This window comes from Urocitellus parryii, unplaced genomic scaffold (assembly GCF_045843805.1).
Source record: "Urocitellus parryii isolate mUroPar1 unplaced genomic scaffold, mUroPar1.hap1 Scaffold_88, whole genome shotgun sequence".
NCBI classification, from domain to species: Eukaryota; Metazoa; Chordata; class Mammalia; order Rodentia; family Sciuridae; genus Urocitellus; species Urocitellus parryii.
The window spans coordinates 192,842-208,402 of record NW_027554213.1 but is presented as its reverse complement, the minus strand read 5'-3'; the positions used below and the strand labels follow the sequence as shown (position 1 = coordinate 208,402).

At 43.6% G+C, this 15,561-nt stretch overlaps 1 pseudogene; it reads right to left on the bottom strand.

The window, feature by feature from the left end:
• Positions 1-3,954: 3,954 nt before the first annotated feature.
• Positions 3,955-13,986, bottom strand: LOC144253052 (dnaJ homolog subfamily B member 14-like; annotated as a pseudogene).
• Between the last annotated feature and the right edge of the window lie 1,575 nt (positions 13,987-15,561).

Here is a 15,561-nt window from a genome sequence, read left to right as displayed (position 1 = left end):
TAACTTCCTGATTGTGTTAACTTAATTTTATTAGAACACTATAATTGAGTAAGAAGGTGCAGAAGATGTCAATGGAAGAGAATGTTGTACTAAGATAATGGCCTCCTGCTGCTGCTTAAGTACTGAAATGAGGCTGAGATATTCCTCAAGGCCAACTTCTTGGAGTCACTCTGTTTAATGACTTCCTTGTATCCCCTCCCCCCTTACTGCTGGTGACTTATCCTTGTGGAGTGTGCATAGCATAGTGAAGGTTACTTTATTACCTACTTTCTCTTAAGTGCTTTAAAGAAACCTCCCTTGTGTTTCAACCAATCAGAAACTACATTATCTAGATGTACTAACCTCTTCCTTCACTTTGAAAAGTTACAACTTACTGATACAATTAACTATGGTTCTATCCTTCAAGAAATGGTTCAGTATTAATTCATGTCTAAATTACTGGGGTTAAAACTCTTTTAGCCACCTAGATTAATTAGAGATTCTCAGAAGCAGTGGAGGCCCTTGGTTAGGAGGTGGCCTACAGAGTTGTTCTCCAGGCTCAGAAGCAGAGGGAGCAAGGGCTCTGCCCTACCTTGACCTCTCTCTCCATAGAATCCTCTGTGGTCAGTGACTCTGGCAGTGGGATTAGACTGCACAGTTGCTGGTAGGTGAGTTTAAAGTCTTAATCTATGCATTCAGAGAAATATTTTTATATGCTTTGTGTAATTTATAACAAGAGTTTTTTTAGCTTTGTTAACTGTGAATTCTCTCCTTCCCCACTGCATATTTAAAGCATGTGTTCACACTGGGTGTAAACATTCACAGAGGATTCTTTTCTTCGTGCATTGCTACTCTTCAAACATAACAGGTATTATTAAAATTAAATATTAACTGACCAAAAAAAAAAAAGAAAGAAAACACAACAGTTTTCCTTTGTTATATGTCTCTGAGGTTCTTATTGTACATTGTACAAATGTTGGTGTTTTAATGACTAAAAAGAACCCAATTGCATTCAGAGGGCATTTCTGAATGATTTATTTCCCCCAATGGTTTGATTTCTGTCTTCTTTCCTTCACTGAAACCTCAGGACTTGCTCTGCATTCTCACACAGTTCTTTCCTCACCCAGGTGGATGCTGTGATCACTTTCCCTAAACACAATGCCCCTAACTTGAAGACAGCCTGTATTTGATGGCTTAAGCCTGTTTCTCTGAGTATAATACATGGATGTACTTATACAAATTAGATTTAGGACTTGAGAGTGTAATACATTTTGAAGGATCTGAATAAATAATGATGTGTTGTATAATGTTGTTCACACATGAGGGTGTTTGATCATCAACATCACTGTGAATGTCACCATTTCTTTCCCTCAGACACACAGCTGGCCATTCCAGCTTTATTTTCATGATTACATTAAAACCTTGTAAAGTCTTGTGAGGCAGAGGAGACAGCACCCTGACACAAAGGGTGCCAGGTGCCATGATGGGTCCCAGGCTGGGCATGCCCAGCTGTCCATCACCTGTCCCTCCTGAGTCTGGGGAGCCCACCAGCTGCTCTGTCCCACTCACTGTGAAGCACAGCCTGGCTGTGGGCCACAAGTGCCCTGTGAGCTGCAGAGCCCCAGGACAAGGCCCTCTCTGCACGTGGCCCTCACCACCCACCCTCACCCCCACCCTCCCTGCACCTTCCCATCTCCAGAGGCCACTGTCCTCTCTCTTTCCAGGACCTGCTGCAGTAGGCTACCCACATGAGTGATGGTGTGGTGATGGTCTCCCTCTGCCTGACTCATTTCAGCTAGGACCATGTGCTCCAGGGCCATGCCCAGGGCCAGGAAGGACAGGATGTCATTCTTTTGGCTATAAAATATTTCCTGGTCTGTGCATAGTGGATGTTCTTCATCCATCTACCCCTGAATGACTCCTTTGTTGATTGTGAAATGTGTTTCAATAATCAATGGTTTTCCAATAATTATTTGATGTACAGATTACATTTCTTATGGAAAAACACTCAGTACCTGGGTGGCTACATCATGGGTGAGACCTGATTTTATTTCTGATGAAGCTTCACAGTGTTCTCCATGACACAGTCTACATTCCCAGTAGTACCCTGACCCCTTCCACTGTGAGCATTTGTTATCTTCCTCCTTTTCAAGGAGCCATCTCATCAGGGAGGATTGAAATCTCCCTGTGGTTTTGTTTGCGTTTTCCTGGTGATTTGTGATGTTGAGCATTTGATAAGTTATTTGTGTTATTTCTATGTGATCTTTGATAGATGTGAACATAGGTAATTTACCCAAGTGCAGTAAACTGTGGGGTATTTGCTCTGTGTTATCTTTGGCTACTGAACTGTTGGCTTTTCCCACTCATTCTGCATTTCTGACCCTTGTTGGAGCAACAGCTTTCCAAATAAATTTTCTGCTAGTGTGTAGATTTTCTCCTCAGTCAGTAGCTTCCTTTGCTGTGGAGAATCCTGCTGCTTGATCTGTCCACTTTTACTCTATGGCCTTTGTTTTTAGGTTCTTATCTTATTTCTCCTCCTGTGTGAGCACCTTTCAGTGTCTCCTAAGTTTTCTTCCATGGCTTTGACATCTCAGGACCTGTGTGTAAGTCTTGCATTGATTTGGAGCTGAGATTTTACCTGGTGAGAGTGGGGGTCTAATTCTAATCTCCTGCCTGTGGTTGTCCAGTTTTCCCAGAGCTATTCAGTAAAGAACCATCCTTCCAATAAGGATTCCTGACCTTTTTGCTAGACCCAGTGGACTACATGTGTGTGGCTGCACCCTGTCATCAAAATCTCCTTGCATCTGTGTGTGGGTTCAGTGCAGGGCCAGCTCTCTAGGCTGCTGTCACCTGTGGTACATGTTGATGTGCAGGTAGAGATGAGACCAGGCAGTGCTATTTTGGGTGAAGGTGGCTTTGCATGTTCAGTTTCTCTTTGGCTCTCTGTGAGTTTTAAGTTTATGCTTTCTCTTTCTGTAAAGAATGTCACAGGAACTTTGGCAAAGGATGCATTGAATCCTCAGGTGGTTTCATGGGGTGTGTACAATCACCAGTATTTTTACTCCAATTCCATGAATTGGGATATCTTTCCACTTTTTCTGTATTTTATCTTCAATTGCTTTAAACGAATTTAGAGTTTACCTAATGGATATATTTCATTTTTTTGGATTATTTAATTCTAGATAATTATGTAGCAATTTTGAATAGGACTATTTCTTGAATTTTTCAACATGATTACTTTTTTTTTTAAAGAGAGAGTGAGAGCGAGAGTGAGTGAGAGAGAGAGAGAGAGGAGAGATAATTTTTAAATATTTATTTTTTAGTTTTCGGTAGACACAACATCTTTATTTTATTTTTATGTGGTGCTGAGGATCGAACCCAATGCCCCATGCATGCCAGGCGAGTTCACTACTTCTTGAGCCCCATCCCCAGCCCACAACATGGTTACTTTTGATGTATAAAATGTCACATTTTGCATGGCAACTTTGTATTTTGTGACTTTACCAGTTTGTCAGTTGTAACATTCAAGGTGGACTCTTTAGGTTTTTTTGGTTTTTTTTTTTTTTTTTTTTTAAGGAAGTGTCTTATGGAACTAAACACTAAAAGAATTTAAGTAAAAGGCAGTAATCTGTATGTACACAAAATGATCATTCCATAAATATTTACATGAGGGAAAAGAGAGAGAATCACTAAAACTGAATTGCTACAGGTATGAAAATCCTTTCTCAAAGCATTTTTATTGAGGAATCATATAAGCTTTTAAAATGAAAATAATTGCAGAAACATAAATCTTAATTTCAGTTCTCAGTTCTTACTATTTAAAGGAACCAATAGGTCATAAACAGCCCAAGATTTCAAGAACCAACTATTCAGTTCAGTTTTTAATATCAAATCTTTTTTTTCAGCTTTCATGATGAAATTAAATTTACAAAAGAGATAAAGAGCATGCTGAAAGGTATAAATACAAATTCCAGTTCATCCTCCTTTATAAAGGCTAGTCAGCCACTCCACTTCTTTACAGGTGTCCATGCTCAAGGCATCTGCCTTCCTTCGGAGTCGATCATCACGGTATACTTTTGCTGCATACTGCATATCTGTTTTTTGCTTTCTTTCCAGAAATTATTTCAAATATTAGTCACATAATTTTCTTCTACACTTTTTTTTTACCGTTGGTAATAACATTCCTTTATATTCATTTTTAAAATGTTTGTTGACATAGTAAACAAGGCCCAAATTTTCTGTTTGCATTTTAATGGTTTTCTCTGATCCAGATCTGGGATATAAGGAATAAGGAAGATTGGAGACCATCAGTTGGCTAATAATAACACAAGAATCAGTAGGGTAATGGGCATCAGCTGGATAAACACAGAAAAACCTCCGATTCCTCTTTTTCTTCTCTTTCATGTCCACTATGTGGATGCTGATGTTGATGGCTATAACCAGCTCGGCCATTTGAAAATGAGTGTACACTACCTGAAGGAAATATATATTGAACAAAAAATATATTGAACAAGTCTTCTGGAGTTATATCAGCTTCACAGCCTCTATGGAAATTAAATCTGCCATTGTCTTGGTGATTACATGCTTGTTCTTCACTGCCTGTGAGATACACTGTTTTCCTTTTTCTGGATTGTTTAAAAAAGCAGAAGCATTTCCAATCTTCTTAAAAGCATCTGTTGCTCCAGATGCATAGTTTTGTCTGGATGAAACTTCAAAGCAAGCTTTCTATAAGCTTTTTACAAATCTTCATCACCAGCATCTTTTGTAACTCCAAGTACTTCATAGTAATTTTTACATTTGTTAATGCTGAGAACTCCCACTACTTGGTCTTTGGTAAAGCATTTTCCACTTTCACCACCACGGGATACGCTGTCCTTTGTGCAGTGGGGTTTGCTGGGATCACTAGTACCTGATGGTGTTCCGCATGAGGACTATTTCCAGCAGTGCTTCATTTTTCATAATTATCTCCCACAGTGCTCTGTTCCCAGCTACTCAGGAAGGCTGAGGCAAGAGGACTGCTTGAGCCCAGGAGTTGAAGACCAGCCTGAACAACAGCGGGCCCAGGGCAGAGGGTAGAGCTTCTGAAGGGAGCGCTGGGTTGCCGGGGATCCGGGCCTCCCTGGTGATCTCTTATTCCGGTTCCCCCCAGGACTTGCGCCTGGTTCCCTTTCCTTGAGAATCGCGGCTACAACGGGGAAGCCGCCACTGCTGAGGAGGCGAGGCCAGCTAAGGAGCTCACAGCAGCCCAGGGCAACAGCAGCCATATGCAGAGAGGGGCAGGGACCTCTTTAGCTTTTTATGTATATAAAATTGGGTCATCTAAAACTGAAGTTCCTTCCCACTTTGAAGGGCCTTTGCTTCCCTGTCCTGTAAATTGCTATTGCTAAAGCTTGCAGTGTGATGTTGACTAGAGGTGGGCAGTCTGGGCATCCCCCCCGCCATCTGAGAGACCTCTGGTTGGCCCTCATTTGGATAAGCTGGAGAGTGGGGATCTACAGCAAACCCTTAAGTTCAGACGCACTTCCTCCTCATGGTTCTCACATGTTCTGCACCACACAGGAACATGTGCTGGGATATGACCTCAGTAGTGCAGTGGGGACATGGTGGAAGGTCTCAGGGGCAGGCCATTGGGGAGCCTGGCCCAGGGTGTCAGTTGTTCTCTCTATCTGTGGATGATGTGGACATGCTGAGAAAGACAGGGCAGCAGCAGCATGGGCAGTAGCTGTGTGCCCAGGAGGATCACAAGACACATGTTCCAGACAGTGAGATGCTGTTTCCGCAGGTCCTGCACTGCCCAGGAGCAGGAAGGGAGGAACAGGTCACAGATGATAGATAGATAGATAGATAGATATGCACAGACAGAGGGCAGACAAATAGAGAGATACATGGTAGACAGATAAGGTATTTCATTGACAGATAACAAGGAAATGATAAAAGATGATATACAAATATAAATAAGTGACAAAATAATTTATCAAAGCTGATATAAATATAAGAAAATGATGATAAATAATATATTCATAATAGATGATTGATGATTCACAGAGAAAGATAGATGATAGATAATAGATACATAGAAATATAGATAGATATTTAGCTAGCTATAATTGGTCTCAGGCCCCAGATGATACAAGAACACTGCTCCAATTTTCAAGTCTTTCCTGTTCTTGACCACGTATCCACTTCCATATATTTCTTTCACCATATTCCCTGGACAGGACAAAAAAGATGCTGGGCATGGAAAATGGGAGAAATGGAGAGGTCTGAATTCTCTCAGGGCTGTAGCCTACTTCACTCAATAGAAGCCCATGGCCAGAGCCTCTCCTTTCCTGTCTCACCCTCAGGTACAGGTCCTGATCATGGCCAAATCACCATGGAGACACAGGGGCAGCCTGGCACTGTCTGCTCTAGGTGTGTGAGTGGCAGGTTCCTTACCCATTGACACAGCCCTGGGCTTGAGACCATGTATGCAGTCCCTGTGCTTGCTCCATGGCCCACTCCTGACTGGTCACTGCAAGGACAATTAGCATGGAGAGTGTGCTCAGCTGGGTTTTCCTGGTGGCTGTCTTAAAAGGTAAATAATTGAGAACCAGATACCCTGAGTGTGTGAGTGGACAGAAGTGAGAGAATGAGTGTATGAGTGAAAGTGTCCTGACCAGGATGCTTCTGTGTTTGCAGGTGACAAGTGGATATATAGCTGTTGGAGTCTGGGGGAGCCCTCGTGCAGCCCTTGGGGGGGGGACTGCAACTCTCCTGTGCAGCCTCTAGATTCACCTTGAGCAGCTACTGGATGAACTGGATCTGCCAGGCTCCAGGGAAGGGCCTGTAATGTTTTGACAATTTAACTAAAATGGTGTTAGCCCCTACTACCCAGACTCAGTGAAGTGCCAATTCACCATCTCCAGAGACAAATGCAAGAACCTGCAGTACCTGCAAATGAGTAGTCTGCGAGCCAAGGACAAGGACACCTATTACTGTGCCAGAGACACAGTGAGGGGTCCTTAGTATAAGCCCAGAAACAAACCTCCCACATTGTGACCAAGACCAGCAGGGGGCGCTCAGCAATAAGAATCTCAGGGTCAGGACAGGAGCAGGGGCAGAGAGTGGTTGAGGACTGGTTTCTTGTTGTGTATTGAGGCTTTTTTTCTCTATCCCCCTGGGTCCTAGGCAATTAATACCTTTTTAATTCAGTTTGTATATTTCTATGATATCTTTGACAAAAATGTTTGTTTCCTTGTTTTTCAGGGTGCCAGGAACACCAGGGCCACTTAGAGCCCTATATCACAGGCTCCAACTTGAACTCTTGAAGAGGGAGGTTCAAATGGATTCCCACTGGGGCTTCCCCTCAATTCAGAGTCTCCCCATGGATCTTTTCTAGATTTATAATCCTGTTCATCTGCTCTCAATTCTACATTCAAAAGTCATCACTGTAAGGGAGCAGAGATTCACCATGCATAAGCACAGGGTGTGGCCACACCTGCTCCTGTGAGTGACCTCACAGTGGAACACACAATATCCAGAGCCCTCTGCAGAGTTGTTGACAGCACTTTCTGAGACACACAATCAGTCACAGAGTAGACTTTCTACTCTGGATTCAGAGTGAGGCAAAATGGACAGTGGGGTCCGGACCCAGCTCATACTAGGACACACAAAGGTCGCAGCTCAGGCCCATCATCAAGGGTTCCTAAGGGAGGGCCTGATTCCAAGTACTGTCTCTGAAACCAACCAGTTATCAGAATTTCTGCTGTCATCAGGTTGCAGAGACACAGGAGAGCTCCATAGTTCAGCACAGGGCAGCCTGGCCCATGTCACAGACAGAGTTTATGGAGCCTGATCCCTCCAGAGAGAAGAGCCTTTAGCAGCCAGAGGAAGAAGAGGAGATAACCAGGGTAAGGGGGCTCCCGGGTACTTTTCTGCTCTCAGCACTGTGTTTGAGCCCTCCTGCAGAACCATGAGGGACTTCTCCACAGTGATATCCAGGCTGGGGCCTTCCACAGACACAGAGAATTTGAGAGACACTTTGAATTCCCCACAGTGATGCTGAGGGAGTGCTGGACTGGTGCAGCAGGACTCAGCTGTCCTAGGGATAGGGGAGAGAGCGAGCCCCCACAGTGTCAGGGGTAAGCAGGGAAAGCTCCACCTGGATGGTCAAGAGTAACCAGCACCAGAGGAAGACATGCTCAGGAGCTTTCTCAGCTCCATACCCAGAAGTGAGGCCAGTGGGGCCACTGGCTTCAGAACCCTGAAGACACACTGTGCCCAGAGCCACCCTGACTCCATCTTGCTATGAGGTGATCTTGAGTCTGAGAAGCCCCCGGCCATCTGGCTGCTGGGCAGAGGCACCTAGGACAGTGCCTTGGTTTCCAGCCACTGTGGCTGGATTTCAGGATCACAGAGAGGGACACATAGGTGCCCACCCTATTGAGAGTCCAGTTCCAGTCTGGGTGAGGATGAGCATCACCAATATTTAGTTCCACAATACTCCCAGGCAACTCCTGCTTCACTTCATAAATTTAAATTATTGTGCTTTTTCCCAAAGATTTTATTTTTAATTGATTTTTTTCCCAAAAAAATTTTGATTGAGAGTCATAACACTTTTTTTGTATACAAAATAGATAAGTTTCTAAGTAACTTAGAGTTTTATATTTTATATCAGTGGAACCCATTTCTTTTTCAATCAACAAAACTTTTATATTTTTAATTATTTGTAATATTTTATATTGAGCATTATCATCATCTTCTCAAATTATAATTTATTTTTTTCATAGCAAATACAAATACAATGATTTTCTTTTGCTGTATATCCCTGATGTTTTCATGTATACCTAACTAACAATCATACCTTGTACAATATTGTTTTCATTGGTGAAGAGAAGTGATTTTGCATTTGATAAACATAGAATTTTTTCATTAATTTTTTTTCCTTAGTGGTTGAGTTTATGTCTCCTTTGCCTCATTCAGAACTCAGAACTTACTCTGGGAATCTTGCTCAGCTTCTTCCTGAGCCCTGGTGGATGCTGAGATACCATTCCCTAAATATGGTGCCCTTCACTTTCAGACAGTTTGAGTTCTATAGCTTAAGCCTGCTTTTCTGAGTAGAATGTTTGGACAAAGTTATATACATTAGATTTGTGATATAACAGTGGAATACATATTGAAACCAGAATAAGCATTCATAGTGTATGTTGTGTTTCACACAACTTGCTGAGACTGCTTCATGTCCCTCTTGTCCTCTTTTCTGATCTCAGTGTCCTGTCTTGTTGGGCTTGGCTTGGATTTTATGTTAGCAGACAGGCATTTTGTTGGATTTCATGTGTTTTATTATAATTTATTATAATTTCAGAAAATTACTTTAACCTCCTTTTTTCTTTTTTTTTTTTTTGCTTTTTATTAAAAGAGAGAGACAGAGAGAGAAAAATCTTTAATATTTGTTTTCTAGTTATCGGTGGGCACAACATCTTTGTCTGTATGTGGTGCTGAGAATCGAACCTGGGCTGCACACATGCCAGGCGAGCGCGCTATCGCTTGATCCACATCCCCAGCCCCAGACCTGCTTTTTTCTAAGTGTTCTATATATATCATCTTGAACCTTGTCCACTCTGTATTTGGAGATTTCTGTTGTATGGGGCCCTCAATAGCATTTGGTTTCTGTCTTATGAAAACATTCCTTGGAACCACCCTGTGCTTTGATCCCCTCACATCTGGTTCCTGGCTCCTTAAATGACATCCAGCTCCCCTACTTCTTTCTGCACCTGAAGCTCTGTAACCTGATAAATTTTATTCCAGGCTGGGATTGCCTTAGGGGACTTGCTCTGAGCTTCTCTCCAGTCTGGCTTTGGGCTCACATGAAGGGCCCCTAGGGAGGCCCTTGTCTGTCCCTACTGCAGTGGGGAGGTGGTCTTGGCCCACATTATCACCTCCCACCCACCACAGAAACCTGCCTCTCCCTGTTGCCAACTCCCTGTGATGCTTCTCCTCTGAGGACTCAGACTCTTGTTCTGGACTCTTCTCTTCAGCCCAGGATGCTGTTCCTGAGGACAAGGAGGGGTGGTCTGAGGAGTATTTCCTCCTTCTGTTCCTACTTTCTGTGAGGTTCCAGAAGAGCCCCTGGTATTGGATTGGTGGGTTGCCCTGAGTGTAACTGTTGCATGTGACAACATCTTTCATTACCTCACTTGGTGAGTCTTACTTTTTTCTCCAAGCATCATGTTCCCAATTCAGTCCATTTTCCAAGAAGTGACATTATTTCTCTCTTTCTTGTTGCTGTGGGAACTCCATTGGGCATGCAGGTCACATTTTTCTCTGTCCACTCTTGTGTGGACAGCACCTGGCTGGTGCTACACCTGGCTCCTGGAGCTATGCTGCTATAACATTGGTGTGTGTGCATCACTATTCTCTGATGATATTAGGTCTGTGGATCAGTACTGAGGAGTGGAAACTGGTCCCATAGTAGCTTGACTCCTAGTCTCCTGGGTCCGTGGGCTCTCCTCACCCAGGAAGGAAGTCCACGGTACAGGGTAGAGGAGATTATGGCTGCAGAGTCACTAATCAAGACCTTTGGAGACCAAGAAAGAAGCAGTTCTGATTTTATTGCACAGTTACCTTGTATATATACTCAGGCAGCAGCTAAGCAATTTACAGGTAGTCACCAATATAATTTCTGGCCAACTTTCCTCCACAGCCCTGGTAGCCAGGTCAAATTTGCAATCAAACCTATAGTATGTTTGCTGTTATCCATGGACATTAACTGCCTGGGAAGGCAATTCCCCCCAGACATCCATTCCCAGGAGGTTCCCTCTACCCATCCTCTTGTTTCTGTTTCATGCTGTGAACAAATATTTTTGTGACCAGCAATGGAGGACCATGTTCCCTGCAATGTCTCTGCATTGTGATTTTATTATTTCAAATTGTCCCCAAGAATTATGTTTTATGAATCCCTGGACTTCAGATGTGAAAGAACACTGGGATGTGCCTTACACAGAAAGAATGTGAGAAACAGAATTTTTTTTTTCAATTGTGACTCAGAAATCTTGGCCAAGGCTCTAGTGTCAACAGGTCACCAATGTCAATCATCCATGAGTAGGAGGAGAAATCACCTGAACTGAGCATGAGGCCACTCAGGACAGTTCCAAAGCAACCCACGTTATGGGAGAGGAAGTCAAGGAGCCTGCGAGACCAAAATATTGGATCTACGATATTTTGATCATAGCTTAATGAAAGAGAGCCATAAGTGAGCATGATGTTAATGTAGTAGATGGACATGAAATCTCAGGTAGGGCCAAGTAAAACACTGGGTGCTAGAACCCACTGGTTTACACCTGGATGAGGGGAGGAGAAAAGAGTGTCATGCCAAGGGTCTAGGTGCATTGCTGTGATGGTCTAACTTGAAGAATAGCTTTCTAAATCAGATGATTTGCTAGGACTTGGAAAGTACATATAATGGCACACCTGGCTTTTTGGTGAAAACCTGGAGACCAGCAGGTCTTATCTGAGCCACCCCAATACCAAGAGGTGGGTGCTGCAGGCTCAGTGTTTGCAGGAAGTTCATGGTCAACACCACAGGGAATAAGGAGAGGAGCCCACATGTCTTATTAGGGTGCTGTGCTCACTCAAGCAGGAGAATAATTCCTGAACCTCATCAGGAAGTCAGCAACTACACCTGCCCTCTCAGTGACCCACCTCACTATAGACAGTGTCCACTGTTTTCTCCAAATGCTGGGCTGTGGGCAAGGCAGGTCTCACTGCAGGGATGCTGCACAGGGAGGGGGACTGGGCCTCCTCCCTCACCCAGCCTGCCCTGCATGCCATCCTGTCTGCTGTCAGCCTGGCTCTGCTGCTCTGGGGCACTCAGGGGCTCTCAGCCTCAGGCTGCAGCTGAGAGCTGCCTCTGCTCCCAGTACTCTCACCTGGCCCAGCACTTCCATCCTGTCCTCTCCTGTTGAGAGGAAGAGCTCAGGAATGTTGGTTTCTCCTCTGAAAGCCTTCCAGCACCCCTGAACCCAACTAATTTCCTCTCACAGGTAAAGCTTTACTTGGTTTCCAAGGAGGGACACACCTCAGGAGCACAGAGGACCTGGGCAGCCTGACCTCAGCCTCTCCAGATGTAAGAAAAGCCTCATCCACAGGCAAAGTCCTTCTCCTGCTCTGGGTTCAAAATGCCCTCTGAGCTGTGGGAGATCACAGCTCTCTGCTCACACAGGGCTGAGGTCTCTGGGAAGGCAGGAGTGTGTTCTAAAAGATGAGGCTGCTTAGACTCTTCTTTAGCTGGTCACACCTTCCCAAGGTGAGTGTCTCCAGTGTCTGACCTGGGTTGATGCAGAGGTTGTGATTACAGGTGACTGATAGCATGTGACTGTCCTTGTCCCCAGGTGTCCTATGCAGGTTCAGCTGCAGATGTCAGAATCTGGCCTGTTGAAGCCCTTACAGACCCTATATGTCACCTGTCCTGTGTCTGGATTGTCCATCACAACTAGTGGTTATGGCTCGCACTGGATTGATCCTTCAGCCCCCAGTAAAGGTGCTGAATGAATAGAGTATATATAAAATAATGGTGGTACTAACTAGAGCCCATATTTCAAAAGCTGAGTGAAAGTCCAGAGACATGTTCAAGAATTAGTTTTTCCTGCAGCTGAACTCCCTGACTTCCCAGGACACAGTCATCTATTACTGTGCCAGAGCCACAGTGAGGGGACCTCAGTGTGAATCTATACATAAACTTCACTGCAGGGTGCCCAGGGCCATCAGGGGGTGCTCAGCAAGCTAAGGAGCAGGTTCAGAGGGAGGAGAGAAGAGTTTACCTCAGTCCTTGAGGCTCCTCCTCAGCCAGGACCTGCCAAGACACAATCTTGTATGGAAATTCTCTAGTTCATTCCTGTCTCAGAATCTCAGATGCTTTTCCTCCTCTAGATCAGGCTTGTCTATAATTCCATTGCTCAGCATAGGCTACTCAACATTATTTTCTGATGAAAATTAATTTTTAATAATATTTACTGCTCAGTGTATTTAATGTGAACTTTCTAAATTTATTTTTTCAGTACCAGGGATTGATACAATGGAGTCATAACCCCGAGTTCCATTATAACCCAATTTGAGTCTTATTTAAGTCAGGTTCTCCCTAAGAAGCCCAGGCTTACCTTGAACAAATTATCCTACCTCAGCATTCTGAGTACCTGGGGTTAGAGGTGAGCTCCACCACACCCAGGTTAACTTTATAAACACTTGATGCCATATCTTACCCTCTGCATTCTCAGCTGGATCCCCTTTCTCTCCCCATGACACCTTTTCATTCCCAATCTGCTCAGTGTGCTTCCTGTCATGGATCAGGTCACAGAACACACTTGACAGCAAAGCCCACATAGTGGGCCAGAAACTTCCACCCCTGTGGACCCTTGACAATGTCTGGATTCAATTTTATTTTCACTTATGTTAAGAAAGGGTTTTGCAAGGCAACCAGTTGTTAGAAACCATTGTACCTGCCAAACCTCCAGTCATCACTCAACACCACCCATAGCAAGGAATTATCTGAACCAAATATCTATGGACTGAACAGAGAAGCAGTGACAGAAAGTCCTAAACCTGGTCAATGCACAGAAATATGCATATTCAGAGTAACTTTGGTGTATGTGAGCGCCTACCTGTCATGATAAGGCTCTGTGACATCCACACTCCACACCCAGGGATCCAAGCTGTACATGGCCTGTGGACAGGGGTGAGAGAAAGGGGCACCCTTGGCAAAGACCCAGGAGGGAGAGTGGACAGCTCTGAGTAGACTGTGGGAATAACAGGTCAGCTCTGCCACTGGCCTCAGGACCCTGAAGGCACAGTTTGCCTAGTGCTGCTCTAACCCCATCTTGCTGGGAGAAGACCCTGAGCCTGAGAAACTCCAGGACACCTGGCTCCTGGCAGAGTCAGCTTGGATCCTGTCCAGGTTTCCAGCCACTGTGGCTAGATTGCAGGATTAGAGACAGGGACAACCTGGGCTGTGTTCCTGCTCACGTCAATGCCCATCCTGTCCTGAGAGTTCAGCAGCAATCTGGGTGAAAATGGTCATGGAAAATTGTTATATCCCAGATCATCTTAAGTTACTCCTGGTTCATTCCAGAAAATTAAATTTTTTTTTGTTTTTTTTTTGTTTGTTTTGTTTTGTTTTTGTATTTGCCAAAAGACGTTGATTGAGTGTTATAACACCGATTTTGCATATAAACCTTATAAGTTGCTAAGTTAGAGTTTTATATTTTATATCAATACAAGCCATTTCTCTTTCAATAAACAATATTTCCATATTTTAATATTTTATTTGAGAATTTTAATTATGTAATTGTGTTGCTTATTTTGGCATATTCATAGATGTATGAACAAAATTTATTGAAGAGTCTTTTGTTTCCTGCCTGTATTTTCTATATGAAATTTCTCTACCTGTCATTATCTTCTCAAATTATTATCTATTTTTATTTATACCAAATACAAATACAATGATTTTTCTTCTTCTTCTCTGATGTTCTTACATATACCTAAATAATAATCATAGTTTGTATAATACTTTTTTCATTGGTAAAGAAAAATGATATTGTATCAGATTAACAGAATTTTTTCAATTGCTTATTTTCTCAATGGTTTCATTTCTGTCTACTTTGGCTAACTGAAACATCAGGATTTGCTCTAGAGGGCTCACTCAGCTCCTTCCTGAGTCAAGGAGGATGCTGGGATCTCTTTTCCTAAACATGACACCCTTACTTGCACACAGTCTGTATTTGATTGGTTAAACCAGCTTTATTGGTGGGAGGTACTGGGGATTAAATTCAGGGACTCTTGAACAATGACCCACATCTCCAGCCACATTTTATATTTTATTTAGAAATAGGATTTCACTGAGTTGCTTAGTGCCTCACTATGGCTGAGGCTGGCTTTGAATTTGGTTCCTTCTGCATTAGCCTCCCGAGCCATGGGGATTGTAGGTGTGCACTACTGCACCTGCCTTGTGTCTACTTTTATGAGTATAATATTTGGACTTGGTTGCATAAATTAGATTTAGGGATTTGACAGTTAAATACATTTTGAAGGGCCTGAATAAGGAATGAGCTGTTGTATTTTGTTTTCTTTTTCATGTGATGGTTTTTGATCACCAACATTATTAAGAATGTCAGCATCTCTCTCCATCAGAAACATAGCTAGTGATTCAAAAATTATTTTTATACCTACAAAAATATGAGTTCTTGTGGAGTTCTTTTGAGGGAGAGAACAGCACCCTGACACATGGGTGCCAGGTGCCATGATGGATCCCAGGCTGTGCACACCCAGCTGTCCATCACCTGTCCCTCGTTGGAGAGGGGAACCCACCCAGCTGCTCTGCTCCAGTCTGCAAGATTAAAGAACACCCTGACTGTGGGCCAAAGTGCACTGTGAGCTGTGGAGCACCAGGACAAGGCCCCTCTGCATGGGGTCCTTACCACTCATCCTAACCCTTGCTCTCTCTACACCTTCCCATCTCCAATGGCCATAGTCCTCTTTTTCCAGATGCAGTAGTTTCCCCATATGATTGATGGTGTTGTGATGGTCTTCCTCTGCCTGTCTTATTTCAGCCAG